An 18,609-nucleotide genomic window follows, 5' to 3' on the forward strand; every position below is an offset into this window, starting at 1 on the left:
TTGAAAAATATGTCAGTTTTTAGGATTTTTAGAAAATTCGACTTTTGAACCGAATATAGGAAAATCTTGCTTTGAGACGCTACACTGCAGATTTTTTTGAGGATTTTTTAGTCAATTTTTCCACAAGCTCGGTTTTTTTATTTTTAAGAAATTTTTGTTCATTTCTCCACTATTTTCGAAAAAACTAAAATAGATTTCTTTTGTAGATTTCGACCTCTAGAAGCTATTTTCGGCTTCATTTCTTCGAAAATTCCTACCATTTTTCCAGAAACGTCATATGAAATATGCTAATTTTTAGGATTAAACAAAAATGTTATAACGAATATTTCGAAAACGTTGCTTAGAAACCATTTCAATAGTTTTCCAATTAGCACGTTAATTAGCACGTTGGAAACTATGTCCCACGATTTTTTTTAATTTTCAGGCAACTTTTTCAAAATTTCAATTTTTCGATAATCAAAAAATTAAAAATTTTCGATGATTTTTCGGCCACCTTCATTAATTTTTCTAAAAGCTCAATTTGTTTATACTTAAGAAACTTTTGATCATTTTTCCACCATTTTCGAAAAAATTGAAATAGATTCCTTTTGTAGATTTCGACCTCCAGAAGTAATTTTCAGCATCATTTTCTCGAAAATTCTTATCATTTTTCTAAAGTCGCCAATATTAATAGTCCTCGTTTTTGGGATTTTTAGAAAATTTCACTCTCAAACAGAATATTTAATAATCTCGTTCTGGAACGCCATTTATTTTAAATTAGCATGTCGAGTTTTAAATCACAGAATTTTTTACGGATTTTTAGGCAAATTTTCCAAATTTTTGGATACTCCTTCAAGAAATTTTCGATTATTTTTCTAACATCTTCGAAAAAAAAGAGGGACTGTAGATTTTGACTCAGAAGTTGTTTTTGGCTTTAATTCAATGAAAATTCCTACCATTTTTCCAAAGTTACCAATAGAATTAATGGCCTTTTTTAGAATTAAAAAAAAAATGACTTTCAAACCTAATATTTCAAAATCTTGTTCAGAAACCCTATATATGTATTTTGAATCAGCACGTCGAGATCTAAATCATTGAATTTTGAACGGATTTTTAGGTAACTTTTCCAAAAACTCTATTTTTCGATACTCATTTAAGAAAATTTCGAAGATTTTTAGATCATCTTCGAGAAAGCTAAGAAGATTCGCTTTTCGAAAATTTCTATGATTTTTCCAAAAACGATAATAAAAAATGTCAGTTTTTAGGATTTTTAGAAAATTCAAAGGAAAGCACATTATTTATTAAAAATGTTTCAAAAAAAAAAAGAAAACATTTTCGACCTCTTTCGAAAAAACCTTGAGTATTTTTTTGTAGATTTTTATCCAAAACCTACTTTCAGCTTCGCTTCTCTCAAAAGTCGTACCATTTTTCTAAAATCGCCAATTGTTAGAATTTCTAAAAAATTTGATTTTCAAACCGCATATTTGATCACTTTTCCACCATTTTCGAAAAAAGTGAATTTCCTTTTGTAGATTTCGACCCCCAGAAGCTATTTTCTGGAAAATTTTGAATCAGTACATCCAGATCTAGGTTATTGAATTTTGTAGGGATTTTTAGGGAACTTTTCCAAAAGCTCAATTTTTCGATAGTTCGTTAGAAATTTTTGGATGATTTTTCAACTACCTTCGAAAAAGCTTGGAAGAATTTTTTTTGACATTTCGACCCCCAGAATCTATTTTTGACTTCGCTTTTTCGAAAAGTCCTATGATTTTGCCAAAATCAATAATAAGAAATATGGAAGATTTTAGGATTTTTAGAAAATTCGACTTTCAAACCGTATATTGGAAAATCGTGTTTCGGGACACTAAACTGCAGAATTTTTTGAGTATTTTTTAGTCAATTTTCCAAAAGCTCAATTTTTTGCTTGCTCCGAAAAACCTGGTAATTTTTTTTAAGATTTCGACCCCTAGAAGCTATTTTCGACTTCGCTTTTTCGAAAATTCCTATGATTTTACCAAAATCGATAATAAGAAATATGTCAGTTTTTAGGATTTTTAGAAAATTTGACTTTCGAACCGAATATTGGAAAATCTTGCTTCGGGACGCTACATTGTACAATTTTTTTGAGAATTTTTTTAAGCAAATTTTTCCACAAGCTCAATGTTAATTCTTAAGAGATTTTTGATCGTTTTTCCACCATTTTTTCCACCACTTTCGAAAAAACTTAAATAGATTTCTTTTGTACATTTCGACTTCCAGGAGCTATTGTCGGTTTCATTTCCTCTAAAATTCCTATCATTTTTCCAAAGTCGCCAATATGAAACATTTTTGGAATTTTTAGAAAATTTGACTTTCAAACCAGATATTTAAAAATGTTGCTCAGAGACGCTATATATATTTAATCAGCTCATTGAGATCTACATCGCTGTATTTTTGGCGGATTTTTAACCAAATTTTCCAAAAGCTTAATTTTTGATACTCCTTTAAGAAATTTTCGCCTATTTTTGACCAGCTTCGGTAAAACTTCGGAAGGACTTTTTGTAAATTTCGACGTCCAAAAGTTATTTTCGGTGTCTTCGAAAATTCTTACTATTCTTCCAGAAACGCCGTATGAAATAAGATCATTTTTAGGATAAAAAAAGATTTTTACAACGAATATTTCAAAAATCTTGCTTAGAAGCCACAAACATGCAATATTCTTCCAATTAACACGTCGAAATCTATATCCCACAATTTTTCCTTGTTTAAAGTTGAATTTTTCAAATGACAATTTCTACATTCGAAAATAACATAAGGATATTTTTTTATAGATCTCGACCTCCATTATTCCACAAAATTATTAAATAAATCTTCAGAAATCGTTTATGTATCTTCGTAAATTTTTATCGCTTTATCGTAATATCAAGCACGAAGTTTCATTTTTAAATTTTGTATAAATAGGTCGCAACCTTTTATTGATCGTTCGAGCTTTTGACGTATTTTCTCAGATGGCGCGACAAGTAAGTTTTTGTAAATTTTAATGAAGTTTCTTAGTTTGTGATTTCTCTAAAACCATGATATTAAAAAACAGTTTTACTTTATTTAACAAACTATGTCAAAATGAGAAACTTAGTTCTAAAAGCTCTTATAAAATTCCGTACCTAAATGTATATTCATACTTTACCTCTGAATAGATAGATATACGTATACAGCGAGCGCAGCGAGCTATGTCTGGCTTTGTTGGCCAGTACTGTGACGTAAATTGTGTTAGATCACCGCAATTGATGGTATTTATGTAAATTTAACCTTCAATTATACGTATAAGTATCTTGTTTCAAATATTTTTTAACAAAAGAAACAAACTAAATTCAAAACAAGTTTGGTCTATTAGAGAGCTAAGTGACCTAAGATACTAATGTCAGCACAGATGTTTACCTATTACGTAACAATTTTTTAAACAACTATTCTACAGTACCTTCTAATTGTTTAAAAACATTGAAAAGTATGATTTTTATCAATCATGTAAGACCTAAATGTACAGAAATCCAATTTTAAACAACTTCAAAAACAGTGACCTGTGTCGTGGGCTAAACATGCGTGGTAAAATTTTTATTGGAGACCAGCGTTAAAGTATTTATTTAATCTTGCTGGTGCAAAATTTTGAATAGCTACACGATTGTTAAAAAAATGTTTAGAGTAAATGTGTTTTTCCCAAACATCTAGAAATTTTCGGTTCACTGAACTATACAGAGTTATGTGTAACTACATTCCTGGCCGGTTTATAAAAACAAAATCAAAATTAGTGCCTTACGAAACATTTAATAGTGCAGTAAGCCTTGATCTTGAGAATCGATTAATAAAACAACCTTTATATAACTCGGCAGTTGTTTTTTATGTCCTTTGAAGGCACGCATTAAAAAACAAGTTTGATATTAAAAAATCGCTGACGTGATAATTCAGAGAAATCAAAATGTTCAAAATTTGCTGTAAAATACCTACAACTAACAGAAAAAATTTGTCGTAAATAGTTTTCCAAACATCTGGGTCACTCTTTGATAACCTAGAGCCCTATCTAATCCTAGGGTCAGGATTTGCTCTTGATAATAGTATTGTAATTAATGCATGCTTTAACTTGATAACGTGAGGGACCCGAAGTCCCGAGTCTCCCCCATCCCCCGTGTCTCCATTTTTAATTAAAACGAAAATTGCGTTTCCACCACCTAGTTAAAGTCAATTTTTCCTCAAAACGCGGAATTAAAGAGTGAACGTCGCTCCCACCTCCACCGCTCCATCCACTTCCACCTCATCTCTCTCCATTATAAACCAATTTCGAAAAAGCTCCCATCTGCCCCCGAATTTTGAATGGATTCGTCAAAATAATCCCCCAAAAAGCCGGCCGACCTCCGCAATAATTTATTCGATTTGCGTCAACGCGAAAAAAATTAATTCGCGTCCGAAAAAAGAGCATATCCTTCGTGTCGGAGAAGGCGGCTCGCAGCCGCATCCGAACGCCGCCGATCTCGTCGCCTCTTCGTCTGGAGCGTCCCACATATCCTTCTGGAGGGAGTCCCGTGGCGCCCTCGATCCAGGTGGCCAGAACGCGAACTACATCTTGGATGGTGCACACACCCGTTTATTGTTATACATTATTAAACAAAGTAGTTGCCCATTACGTAACAACCGCTCAATTAACCGAACTTGTGACTGTTAAACCTCTTGTAATAATTATGTGATTATCGAAAGTGTGCTGTGAATAATTGGTTATAATTTAAATACTGGCGTTTTAAATAGTGTTGATAGGTTTAAGGTACACATTTTCGTTGCTGCTTCTTATGATTTCTGACGCCGTTATCGTTATCGTTATCGTTACCGTTAGCGCATTTCTTTGTATTTGATTATTTGTATGGTTTCTTTTAATAAACTATGAGAGTAAGCGTTCTGTTCTTAGTCCGCTGGAGGGTTTTATTTTACATTTTTCCACAGGCAGATGGTGCAGCTTTAAAAAACCCCGAATCAAAACCCGTTAAACTAAATCGAGTGAACTCCCGGACGACGAGCTTTTTCTAGTGTTGCCGATTTGCACGCCGGTTGTGAGAAAAATCCGGATTTAGGCCTAATTGGCGCACGGTAAGTCCTAGTGTCCGGAATTGCATGCCCGGAGCCGGCCCGGATTGAGGTTATATCGATTGGGGTCACACCTTAGAAATTACTTAGATGTTTATGTGCTGGTACACGCCCATATTTTCAAAAATCAACCAAAACAAACGTCGATTCCGCGAACGGAGCGCCCTCGACGGCCACACCCGCACCTATCGAACGCACGCATGCCAATTTTTCAATTTGAATACATGGAATATTACATCGCATATGCCGCTTAAACATTTATGTTTATGGCCCTTTGCCTCGCCGGTGCCTTCCATATTGAGGCGCACTTTTATGGGAAGGACGAGAAAAACGGCCAGGGACTCGAACTTCATTTCCAACTTTTAATTAGCGGATGGAGGACAAACAAAAAATGACTTGAATTGTAATGTGGGGGCGGGGGAGGCGGCCGGCTTTGGCGAAATTGAATTAACCGACGGGATGGTCCGGCGGTTCTTGATTCAGTCGTGGACGGGATTATGGGTTAAGGGGAATTAATATGGGTTATGTAAGAGTGTGCTAGCCTTGAGGAAAAGATGAAACTTTCCGCTTTCGCACAATAGGCGACCAAACTCGAACTGATTTGATGAATTGTGATGGTGTGGGTTTCTGGCTGGTTCGTTGTCGTAGAGCTTAGTAGTGCTACTCTGACGTATGAGAATGCGGTTGTACGACGAGGCGGTAACCGAGTCAGAAAATCAAACGACAGATAAAATTACTAGAAATATTTTAATGACTCAATTATGTATTATTATTAAAGCCAAAATAGGCCCTCAAGTCCATAATCTTCGGCTAGTTTCTCTTAATATATACTTTTTTTTCTCAACGATACGATACTTAAAAAAAATGTTTCAAGTGTACTTGTGGTTGATGAATCCGCCTTCATTTCTTACCCTAGTGGATCAGATTTTCGCAAAAAATCCAATTTGTATGCCAAATTTTGTACTAATTAAAATCATGTCACCATGTACTTTTCTTGGTGGAGGAGGTAATTTTTTATTAGATGTATAAGAAACTAACTTCGTCTGAGTAACACGAAAATAAAAAAAACTTTAATAAACTAAAAATTAAATATCAAAATAGTTTCGATTCAAAACGAATACAGTCATAATTATCCTCAATACTAAAAATCTGTTTTTTTTTTATTATTTTGAGGAAGCACAAAAGGAAATTGTGAAAAACCGGAAGGTTATTTTGAAACTTTCGAAACAAATTCTTGATAAAAATCAAATATGTTAATTATTTTATTATTTCATATAAGCGATTCTTGATAAATCATAGGAATTTTCGGTGGAATGTAGTCAAAAATAAATTCTGTTGTTTGTAATCTACAATAAATATCTCATTAGATAATTTTCAAAAATGGTGGAAAATGGGTGAAAATTTCATTGAAAAAGACTTTGTTGAAAAAATCTACAAAAATCTATAAAAAATTCTGGGATATAGATCTCAACGTTCTGATTCAAAAAAAAAGGGGATTTATGGTGTTGGAGCAAGATTTTCGAAAAATTCGATTTGAAAGTGTTTTTTTTTTTTTAATACATACATAGAAATCGTAAAAACGATCTACAAATCCTCAAAAAAATTAAATATCAAAATAGCTTCGATTCAAAACGAATACAGTCATAATTATCCAAATTACTAAAAATCTTTTTTTTTTATTATTTTGGGGAAGCACAGAAGGAAATTGTGAAAAACCGGAAGGTTATTTTGAAACTTTCGAAACAAATTCTTGATAAAAATCAAATATGTTAATTATTTTATTATTTCATATAAGCGATCCTTGATAAATCATAGGAATTTTCGGTGGAATGTAGTCGAAAATAAATTCTGGTGTTTGTAATCTACAATAAATATCTCATTAGATAATTTTCAAAAATGGTGAAAAATGGGTGAAAATTTCATTGAAAAAGACTTTGTTGAAAAAATCTCCAAAAATCTATAAAAAATTCTGGGATTTAGATCTCAACGTTCTGATTAGAAAAAATAGGGTATTTATGGTGTTGGAGCAAGATTTTCGAAAAATTCAATTTGAAAGTGTTTTTTTTAAAACGTACATAGAAATCGTAAAAACGATCTACAAATCCTCAAAAAAATTAAATATCAAAATAGCTTCGATTCAAAACGAATACAGTCATAATTATCCAAATTACTAAAAATCTTTTTTTTTTATTATTTTGGGGAAGCACAGAAGGAAATTGTGAAAAACCGGAAGGTTAATTTGAAACTTTCGAAACAAATTCATGATAAAAATCAAATATGTTAATTATTTTATTATTTCATATAAGCGATTCTTGATAAATCATAGGAATTTTCGGTGGAATGTAGTCGAAAATAAATTCTGGTGTTTGTAATCTACAATAAATATCTCATTAGATAATTTTCAAAAATGGTACAAAATTGGGTGAAAATTTCAAAAAATCTAAAAAATTCTGGGATATAGATCTCAACGTTCTGATTCAAAAAATAGGGTATTTATGGTGTTGGAGCAAGATTTTCGAAAAATTCGATTTGAAAAAATGTTTTTTTTTAATACATACATAGAAATCGTAAAAACGATCTACAAATCCTCAAAAAATTGTGGATTATCGAACTCAACTAACTGATTCGAAAGAATAAAATGTGTCATGGTACCGGACCAAGATTTAAAAAAAAATCGATTTCTAAATTCTTTTTTAAATGTCTAAGAATCGTGAAAATTGCCTAAAATCCTCAAAAACTTCTGAAATATAAATCATCACGAGCTGATTCGAAAAAATAAAATGTCAATGGTACCGGACCAAGATTTTCGAAAAATTAGATTTGAAAGTGCTTTTTTTTTAATATGTAGAAAACGGTCGAAAAACCTCAAAAAATTCTGCGATATCGAGCTCAACCAGCTGATTCGAAAGAATACAGTATCATGTTATCGGATCAAGATTTTCGAAAAATTCGATTTGAAAACATTTTTAATATTTAAAAATCGTGAAAACTGCCTAAAAATCCCCAGAAAATTCTGGAATATAAACTTTCACGAGCTGATTCGAAAAAATAAAGTGTCATTTCTACCGGACCAGGTTTTTCGAAAAAATCGATTTGAATTTTTTTTTATCTAGAAATCTTAAAGTTGCCAAAAAATTACCAAAAAATTCTGGGAAATCGATCTCAGTAAACAGATTCCAAAAAATAAAATATCAATGTTACTGGATCAAGATTTTCCAAAAATTCGATTTGAAAATGCTTTTTTTAGTTACTCGAAATCTTGAAAACAGATAGGCAGAGCTTAATTGAAAAGTTTATATTTCTTTGTAAGGAATTACCACGTGAAACATGTTTTAAATATCGTGTTTTTGAAAGAAAACTGTATATATTTAGAAAAAGACAACGAAGAGTATGCCCCACCCACCCACCCGATCTCAATTGTAATAAATTTTTTATTCGTTGTGAGACTAGGGGGCGGAACTTAATTGCGAATTTTACGCCCTCTGGTCTCACAACGAATACAAAATTTATCACAATTGAGATCGGGTGGGTGGGTGGGGCATATCTTCGGTTTCTTTTCCTAAATGTATATAGTTTTTTTTTCAACGACACGATACTTAAAAATTGTTTCACCTGATAGTTTCTTCTCGAGAAATATAAATTTCTTAATTAAGCTCCGCCTATCGTCTCATTGCAAATAAAAAAAATCTTTACAATTGAGATGAGGGTGGGTGGGTGGGGTTTATCCTTTCATTTTCTTTTCGTAACATACATGGTTTTCTTTCAGTAACGAAATACTTAGGGCCGGTTGCATAAACGCAAATCAAATTTAATCTCTGATTAACTCCATAGTAACGATTGTTATTATCATAGTTACAATTGTTCTTAATCAGAGATTAAATTTGATTTGCGTTTATGCAACCGGCCCTTAAAATATCAGATGTTGAATTTGAGCTTAGAATTATATCCAGCTCCGAAAAAAAATATTTTTTTTTTAATTAATAAGTATACCTAATAACTCATTTATGAAACGTGTTACTGTTACATTATTGGTTCATTCCAATATTTTCGATTCCAGTAAATGTGGTGTACCAGCTGCCTCTACAGATAATTTTCCCACTACAATATTTGCAACGTATTGTCCATTAGAATTTGTAGTTTCATCTACTGCTATCCAAATATTTTGAACCCCAATATCTGTTCTAACTCTATTAATTATCCTACAAAAGTACAATCTCTCATCTTAATTGTCATTATTTTTTTTATTTGCCGGCAGACGATTGGCGCAGCTTAATTGGAAAGTTTATATTTCTTTATACGAAATTACCACGTGAAACATGCTTTAAGTATCGTGTTGTTGAAAAAAAACTATATAGATTTAGAAAAAAATGAACAAGAGTATGCCCCACCCACCCACCCGTTCTCAATTGTAATAAATTTTTTATTCGTTGTGGGACCAGAGGGCGTAACTTAATTGCAAATTTTACTTTTGAGAGAATAAGAATAATTTTTGAGCTATTTTTTCGTAAAATAGTCCATTTTCAATAATACTATAACACCACAAACATGTTTTCCTGAAAATTTCTTGTCCAGCAATATAGACTTTGCAATTAAGCTCCGCCCTCTGGTCTCACAACGAATACAAAATTTATCACAATTGAGATCGGGTGGGTGGGTGGGGCATAGTTTTCGGCATATTTTTCCTAACATATATTGATTCTTTTTTAAGCGACATGATACTTAAAAATGTTTTTCTTGTAGAGAAATATAAACTTCTTAATTAAGCTGTAACTATCGTCTCATGACAAATAAAACAAATAATTACAATTGAGATGGGGGTGGGTGGGTGGTCTGATCCTTTCACTTTCTATTTATAAGATAAATGGTCTTTTTTCAATACTTAGTTATGATAAACTTGGGACAAGTAATTTTTTCTTAAATTCTGTTCTCCAGGAATCTTATGTTTGCAGTTTCTGTCCAAAAATAAGCGAAATATTTTGTTGTTAACTTTCTTCAACGGCATATTTGTATCTGCAAATAACTGTGTTAATAATGAATTTACCAATAGTCAAATTCACCATTTGACATTTTAAGTATTTTATTGTTAAAAAAGAAGTATGTATCTTACGAAAAAAAACTCAAAGAATAAACCCCACCCACCCACCCTCATCTCAATTGTGATTAATTTTTTTATTCGTCGTCAGATGATAGGCGGAGTTTAATTGAAAAGTTTATATTTCGTTGCAAGAAGTTACCACGTGAAACATGTTTTAAATATCGTATTGTTCAAAGCAAACTATATATATTTAGAAAAAGATGACAAAGAATATGCCCCACCCACCCACCCGATCTCAAATGTAATAAATTTCTTATTCGTTGTGAGACCAGAGGGCGGAACTTAACTGCGAATTTTACTTTTGAGAGAAAAAGAATATTCTTCCGCTATTTTTTCGAAAAATAGTCCATTTTCTACAATACCACAAACTTGTTTCTCTTAATAATTTCTTGTACGGCAATATAGACTTTGCAATAATTAAGCTCCGCCCTCTGATCTCACAGCGAATACAAAATTTATCAGAATTGAGATTGGGGCGGGTGGGTGGGCTTATCCTTTCACTTTCTATTCGTAAGATACATGGTCTTTTTTCAATAGTTACGTTATGATAAACTTGGGGTCAGTAATTTTTTCTTAAATTCTATTCTCCAAGAATATTATTTTTGCAGTTATCTCCAAAAATAAGCGAAATATTTTGTTGTTAACTGTCTTCAACGATATATTTGTATCTGCAAATAACTGTTAACAATAAATTTAAAAATAGTTAAATTCATCATTTGACATTTTAAGTATTTTATTGTTAAAAGAGGAGCATGTATCTTACGAAAAGGTCAAAGGATAAGCCCCACCCACCCACCCTCGTCTCAATTGTGATTATTTTTTTTTATTTGCCGGCAGACGATAGGCGGAGCTTAATTGAAAATTTTATATTTCTTTATACGAAATTATCACGTGAAACATGCTTTAAGTATCGTGTTGTTGAAAAAAAACTATATAGATTTACAAAAAAATGACGAAGAGTATGCCCCACCCACCCACCCGATCTCAATTGTAATAAATTTTTTATTCGTTGTGAGACCAGAGGGCGTAACTTAATTGCAAATTTTACTTTTGAGAAAATAAGAAAATTCTTTCGGTACTTTTTCGCAAAATAGTCCATTTTCAACAATACCATAACACCACAAACATGTTTCCCTTAATAATTGTTTGTACATTAATAGAGACTTGCAATTAAGCTCCGCCCCTTGGTCTCACAGCGAATAAAAAAATGATCACAATTGAGATCGGGGCGGGTGGGTGGGGCATAATTTTGGGCTTCTTTTTCTCGACTTATAGTTTTTTTTCAACGGCACGATACTTAAAAAATGTTTCACGTGATAGTTTCCTCTCGAGAAATATAAATTTCTTAATTAAGCTCCGCTTATCGTCTCATTGCAAATAAAAAGTCTTTAAAATTGAGATGGGGGTGGGTGGGTGGGGCTTACCCTTTCACTTTCTACATGGTCTTTTTTCAACTACGAAATACTTAAAATTTCAAATGCTGAATTTGAAGTTAGAATTATATCCGGCGCCAAGAAAAATGCCCATTAGAATTTGTAGTTTCATTTACTGCTATCCAAATATTTTGCACTCCAATATGTGTTCTAATAACTCTATTAATGACCTACAAAGGTACAATATAAAGTAACTAAATACTTAAATAAAATAGCAAAAATTAGGATGTCCTCAGTCTTAAACTTCTATGCAATCACACAATACTTACATCATCGTAAACTTGAAATAAGTAATTTTTTCTTACATTTGATTTTCCAGGAATGTTATTTTAGCCGTTTCCCTCGAAAATTAAGCACAATGTTTTGTTGTTAAGTTTCTTAAACGGTATATTTGTAAACGCAAATAATTGTGTTAATAATAATTTTATCAACAGTCAAATTCCCCACTTGACATTTTAAGTATTTTATTGTTAAAAGAGGAGTATGTATCTTCCGAAAAGAAGGTCAATGGATAAGCCCCACCCACCCACCCACCCTCATTTCAATGGTGATTAATTTTTTTATTTGCCGGCAGACGATAGGCGCGGAGCTTAATTCAAAAGTTTACATTTCTTTGTAAGAAATTACCATGTGGAACATGTTTTAAATACCGTGTTGTTGATAGAAAACTATATATATTTAGAAAAAGATGACAATATGTCATATATTTTTTTTTCAGCGATTCGATACTTAAAAATGTTTTACGAGATAATTTTTTGTAAAGAAATATAAAATTCTTAATTTAGCTCCGCCTATAGTATCATGACAAATAAAACAAATAATTACAAGTAAGGTGGGGGCGGGTGGGTGGGGCTTATCCTTTCATTTTCTATTCGTAAGATACATGGTCTTTTTTCAGCAGCGAAATACTTAAAATACTATATTCTGAATTTGAGGTTAGAATTATATCCAGCTCCGAGAAAAATGGTTGTTATTTAATAATTGAAATAAGGAAATTATAGTTTGCTTGGTATCTTTAGCACGATTTGTTTTGTGCATGTCAGTATTTTCATTTTGAAGCACGTGATATTTTTTTTGGCGTGAAATTTACAACAACATATTTTATTTATTCATTAATTTTTCAAAAATAGCTACATTATTATGCGAATTTATGCAATTAATTTCATAACTAGTTTTCCCATTTGAATCGTGCATCATTAATAATTTATCTTTACAATTTTCCCACAAGCTTTAGAGAACGATTCGTCGTTTTCTATTTGAAAAACCTCTTTGTTTTTTGTTCTTTTCCTGAACTTGTCCTTTAAAGACGATTTGATTTTGGGCATTCGTAAAAATGGCGCAAAATACTAGATGATAAACAACGATTGAAACACTTTTACATTTTTGAAATCCACTTTCCGAAAACCCAATACGAACTAATTGATACAAGAAGAGAACTCGAAAAAAAAGTTGTAGGAGGGCTCGGTGTATTTAACACATCGAAGCTCTTCCTAGAAGAGCAAGAGACAATAATAACAAAATTTGTTCTTTGATATATCACGCAAATTGATACGCCAGGTTTGCGAATTATGCCAGTAGTGGTCAGTTTTGCGCAAAATACCCTATAAATATACAATAAATTCGACGAAGCATTCACGACCGAAATTCGACAAAAACGACCATGCAGGTCAATCGATATTTTATTGAAGCTACTAATGGTTGGTGCATGTGATTTCAATAACTAATAAATCAGAAAATATAGTAATCAAAATTTCAGGTGAAAAAGCTCATGAATTCTTGAAATCGGAAACAAAAAGTTTATGAAAGCATTAAAATTACAACAAACCGTTGGCGACTCCATTAGAACCCATGTTTTTATGTTTTTATGTATACAATATTTTTTTTCAGAAAATCAGAAAATATGGTTTTGAGATAATCAGTTAATTTACTTGGCCAGATATTTTTTTATTTTTGGATAACCTGACTTGACCTAGGTTCGGTAGTTTCGGAGACTATTTTCTTAATATCTCGAAAAGAAAATAATCAAAACATAATGTCAATAATGCAAACTTTATGTAAAGAAATATATTTTGGGACTTTCGTAATTTTAAGTGATATCAAATAAGCAAAATCAGACCAGTTACAAAAAAAAAAAACATCGGTGGGTCAAGATTAATCAAAACAGATATGCCCTTTGTAAACTAGACAATTAAATTACCTCATTCAAGACAAACCAGCACCTCCACCTAATTTATATCTAATTCTAGCAATTGAATACAGTTAAATCGAGTAGCGAGGTACATAAAGCTTGCCATAATTAACAGAATACAGTAATTTTGGCTCTTGTTAGCAACTGACCTCAAGAAACAAGCGGTATTAAACAAACCCAACACCTATTCGCAGGTGCTTTAAACACATTAATTTTGTCCCTTTACAAACCTAGAAATTGTTTAAAATAAAAAATCACCTATAAATTTATTCTGTGTTTAAATTGTAATTATTTCATCACAGGGGTAGTGGATATTGACGTTAGAGAACTTTAATTAGAATAAATTATCCACATCTGCATGAACTCGTATTTCATTATCACTAATGCGCTAATCTATCAGAAATGTAAATAATAAAACAAGCCACTTGATTATGCATGAGGCAGGCAACCAGAATGCCACGTTTGTTGTTTATGATCTAGCTTTCAACCATCGAGTTAAAACCAACTTTAAATTTTCCTTGTTTTCCACTACTCCCGCCATTCGACGTACAAAATTCACAATAACGCCTGTCGCCCCGACCACATCATTCACTCCACTCCATTACCCCACCTAAGAAAGCAAAATTCATATCGCGCCGCTCCATCTCCTTGACCATTAGCCACTACACCACCTTCGGAGCCATTTCCAGCCTCCTTAAGTGCCTTTCCATTCATAAAATTCCCCGGAAAATGCCCGCAGCCCCCTCCCGAAAGCCCTAAAAAGCCCGTCGTTCCGGCGTGCCACCGATGACACCGATGTTGCTCAAACTTTGAATCGATAACCCGTAAACAACTATTTGCCTATCGCTCTTCCTAATTACCGGAGCGCTCCGGTCGGGCCTCCCGGAGGTGCGCTCCGGCCCTCCTCCGGACCTCACGCAATTAACCGGACCGTCCCCATAAATTCGCGTTCGGCCCCGATGCCGGCCAATTGAAAATTTGGCTCCGAACCCAATTACTACGCTCTTTATTTACTCGGGAAAGAGGAAAAGTGGGCGAAGGCGGCGGCGCAGGCGCGGCGGCGACGGGGACGGCGGTGCGACCCAGGTGGCGGCGGAAATTTTACTTTTTCGGTCTAGGAGAGGTGGTTTGAACTCCAAAAATTTCTGATGCCTAATTTTTACAAATTACACTGCAATGATAATTAATTATGTTTTGTCAATTAGGAACACGAATAAGAATGAAATTTTGGTTTGTTGTAGCCAGAACTAGAATTTGTTGCATTGATGTATTGTGTATTGCATATACAGAATTAGGAATTAATTTTTAGGGGAATTTTTAGAATTTTGAGCGATGACGTCATTACGATTTTGGAGGGAGATCAGGTTAGGTCAGGTCAGGTCGGGTCAGGTCAAGTCAGGTCAAATCAAGTCAGGTCATGTCGGATATTGTTCTCAACATTTGTACATCCAAAAATTAAAAATTTCAGAGATTATACCATTTAATACATATAGTGAACAGACAGACAGACGGAAACGATAAATCTGCGTTTTCGTGTTCTGCTACTTGCGAATAACGAAAAACAAAATGTTCCAAAATTCGAAAACTAGATATGAGGGATTGAGTATTTTTTCGGTGGGGCTCAAGTGGTGCCCCCCGGTTCCGGGTCCGCTCCGGAGCTTTCGGTGCGTTCGTGTCAAGTTCCTTCGTCCGTCCGTTTCGTATCCTTTCGGCGATGCCGTGTTCGATAGAAAATTCGTCCCCAAACTCAATTACTCCACTCTTTATTTACTCTGGAAAAGAAGGAAAAGTGGGCGAAGTCTGGAACGCGTGCGCAGAGGCGCCTCTGGCGGCGAGCTTTCGAACAGCAGTCTGACCCAAGTGTCGTTCGAGTCGTGGTCAAACCACCGCAAATATTTATTTACAGTTTTTTCCGGGGCGACCGGAGCGCATCGCAGCCGCCGTGCCGAGGGGGCCCGACCACGTGACCGTTCTCCCGCTTCGGCCCCCATGCCGCAGCCCCCGTGCCGGCGCATTTAGTGTCAGTTTTTTACCGTTTTCGCCGACAACGCAAGATGGGAGCAAAAGGGAGCGTCGAAGCCGCCAAAATCAATGCACAGAACTGGAATAACCTGGAGGTAGGCCGCCGCCCCCACGTCTCCTGCACGCGCCGAGCCGGCACCCTTCCTCCGCGAAAATCCGGACTTTTCCGGCCGGTTCTCCCGGAATTTCGGCCTTCGGGATTTTCGGCACGGTGTGTGTTTGGACCTGAGGTGACGTCATCCGCCGGGATACTCCCGATCGATGCTCTGCCCCTCCCTTTGCATCCAGACGACCATGGATGCTGATGTTCTCGTAGACGCCTCCACGCTGCGCCACAGACCCAAAGGGTCACGCTGGATCTGGGGTAAACGAACCCCCTAATTGGGTCCGTTCGCGAAATTTCCGGAATATGATTGCAGCCGGACCTGCCTGGCGTGGGGTACGACGAAAATAGAAGGTGCAACGAACGGATTATTTTCGACACGCGGTTCCACATTCGGAATTATTGAAATGACAGGCGCGAGATGAAGACTTATGATTATTTACAGAGATCGACGTTATGCAACCGAAGATACGGAAAAAGCTCGCAACGTAACCTTCAAACTATTAAACCACAACTTTGTTACTCGTTTAAAATGCGTTTTCTTAAAATCTCGGTGAAGATGCTTCCACTATTTAATACCAAGTTTTACGTTTTTTAAAACAACCCCGTTCCTTTTTTAAAAGTGTGGTAGATACCGGGAATGGTCAAAAGTGTATTACGCACGAGTGAGGAGTTTAAGGTACGAGGGAAGCAGGGGCGGTGCTAGGTATTGGCCTTTCCTGTGCCACAGCCCATCACAGTTTTTAGTTAGTTTAAAGTTGGTGTCACCAGGTATGGTTAAATTCTATGAAAAGCAAAAGTGTGTACTGAACTGTCATTTTCGATGCTAAATTTGCTAAGAATTCCACGGCGGAAATCGTTTTCAAGATGATATTGCACGATTTGCAAAATTGATGATATTTATCTTCAAGAACAGCTGGGACACGTCGTAAGATATTTTCGGCTCAAAAATAATAAAGAATATCTGCATTCCGAGAATATTATGAATCGGTGATTTTTGTAAATAAATTCAGTAAGTGGCTTCATGACCTACATCTTTGGCATTACAAGTTTTGCTTAGTTCATGGCTAAAATTATAGACGATAAAATTAATTTTTCCTTTCCTTTTATACTCTATATCGGTGGGGATGTTATTGTTTGTCGCATAATTCAATTTATTAATTAAAATTCAGCCTAACCTCGTTAGAAGATTGGCAACAATAGATTTCATTTTCAATATTCTCTTTTTTGTGTGTAAATTTAACAAGATTTTTTTAAAAATATCCCAAAAAATTCGCCCCAAACTATTATTATTGGATAGACAATTTTCGAAACTAACAAACCGACGAATGCATTTCATTTAAATTTTATAAAATAACATAATTCTGTACTTGTCGTTGATGAATCTGCTTTGATTTTCCAATTTTATACTAATATAAAAGTACTGTCTAGAAAATCTGGAACAATTCCTTCCATTAGATTCCAATATTTAAAACGTTTTACTCCATTCTAGCTCAATAAATAATTTTAGTTGTACCGTTATGCTGATGCGAGATTGTGTAATCCTATATATTATCTTGAAAATACCCTCAATACATTTTTGTTTATTTGATAAAAACAGTTTACTTATAAAAGTTTTACTTGCTGGGTGTAAGCTCGCGACTCTCGACGTTTCGTAGTTCCTATAGTACGTAAAAGTAGGTCTCCCGTTATTAAAGAGACAATTTTTGATACGCTGACTAATTTCTTTGATCATTCACATAAATTCTATTTAATTTTATAGAAAAATTTGCTTCTGTATTGCTGATTTGTCAATTCTCACTAGAATACTAAAGAATAGGTCTCCCGTTTTCGTCTGACTATCTGTCTGTCTGTCTGCCTGTTGTCTGCCGTCTGTCTCATGTGTCGAATTTTTATTACATAGATGAAATTCCGAAACTACTGGAGCCATTGTTGTCAAATTTCATGTGTACGTTAGGCATATAATGTTGATTGTAAAATGCTAACGAAAATTTCGCTAATCATCCCCACCAACAATATGATGGTATGCTGTCATTTTTTTTTGTGCACCATTTAAATTTTATAAAATAACGTACTCCTTTACTTGTGGTTTATGAAAACGCCTTGATTTTTACTCTAGGGCTCCAGATTTTCGTAAAAAAATCCAAATTGCATCATCACATGTTATAAGAAAAGACAGGGTGGGTGGGCGGGGCTAACAGCTGCCAAGATAACACTGATTTTGGCAAATGAGATACCCTCTAAGAGAAGAGAGGGCGGGTGGGCGGGTAGATAAATCCCGATTGATAAAACTGACTTTGGCAAATGACTTATCCTCTAAGAAACGTGAGAGAGGGTGGGCGGATCTAGTATCTAGTAAGATAAAACAGATTTTAGCAGGCACTATCCCCGCCCACCCGCCTTCTATTTTCTTCGAGGGTATGTCTTGTGCCAAAGTCGATCTTAAATTATCAGGAACCAAGCCCGCCCACCCACCCTCTCTTTTCTTAGAAGGTATCTCATTAGCCAAAATTAGTCTTATCGTAGCTAGTAGATGCTAATATAAAACAGATTTTGGCAGGTACTGTCCCCGCCCATCCGCGCTCTATAGTATGTTTATCCCCACTGCAAACTTGATACGTAATCATCCAATTTTACTATGAAAAACTTGTAGTTCTATAATCCAGAGCTATTTTTATTTTAAGTT

At 34.4% G+C, this 18,609-nt stretch overlaps 1 protein-coding gene across 8 annotated transcripts in view; it reads left to right on the top strand.

Moving 5' to 3' along the window:
* Positions 1-4,548: 4,548 nt before the first annotated feature.
* The window catches only part of Sif (still life), a 253,253-nt gene continuing 239,192 nt past the window's right edge, over positions 4,549-18,609 (top strand). For 7 of the 8 annotated variants that reach the window (XM_064066374.1, XM_064066375.1, XM_064066376.1 and 4 more), the window contains exon 1: positions 15,666-15,915. The gene's annotated coding sequence lies outside the window, so the exon portion shown is untranslated. Of the gene's footprint in view, positions 4,766-4,941; positions 5,086-15,665; positions 15,916-18,609 lie in introns of those variants that run through there. The other variant, XM_064066373.1, reaches the window with a different exon arrangement.

This window comes from Zophobas morio, unplaced genomic scaffold (genome assembly GCF_036711695.1).
Source record: "Zophobas morio isolate AGI-343-1 ecotype UQ-CSIRO unplaced genomic scaffold, CSIRO_AGI_Zmor_V1 ptg000028l, whole genome shotgun sequence".
Classification (NCBI taxonomy): Eukaryota; Metazoa; Arthropoda; class Insecta; order Coleoptera; family Tenebrionidae; genus Zophobas; species Zophobas morio.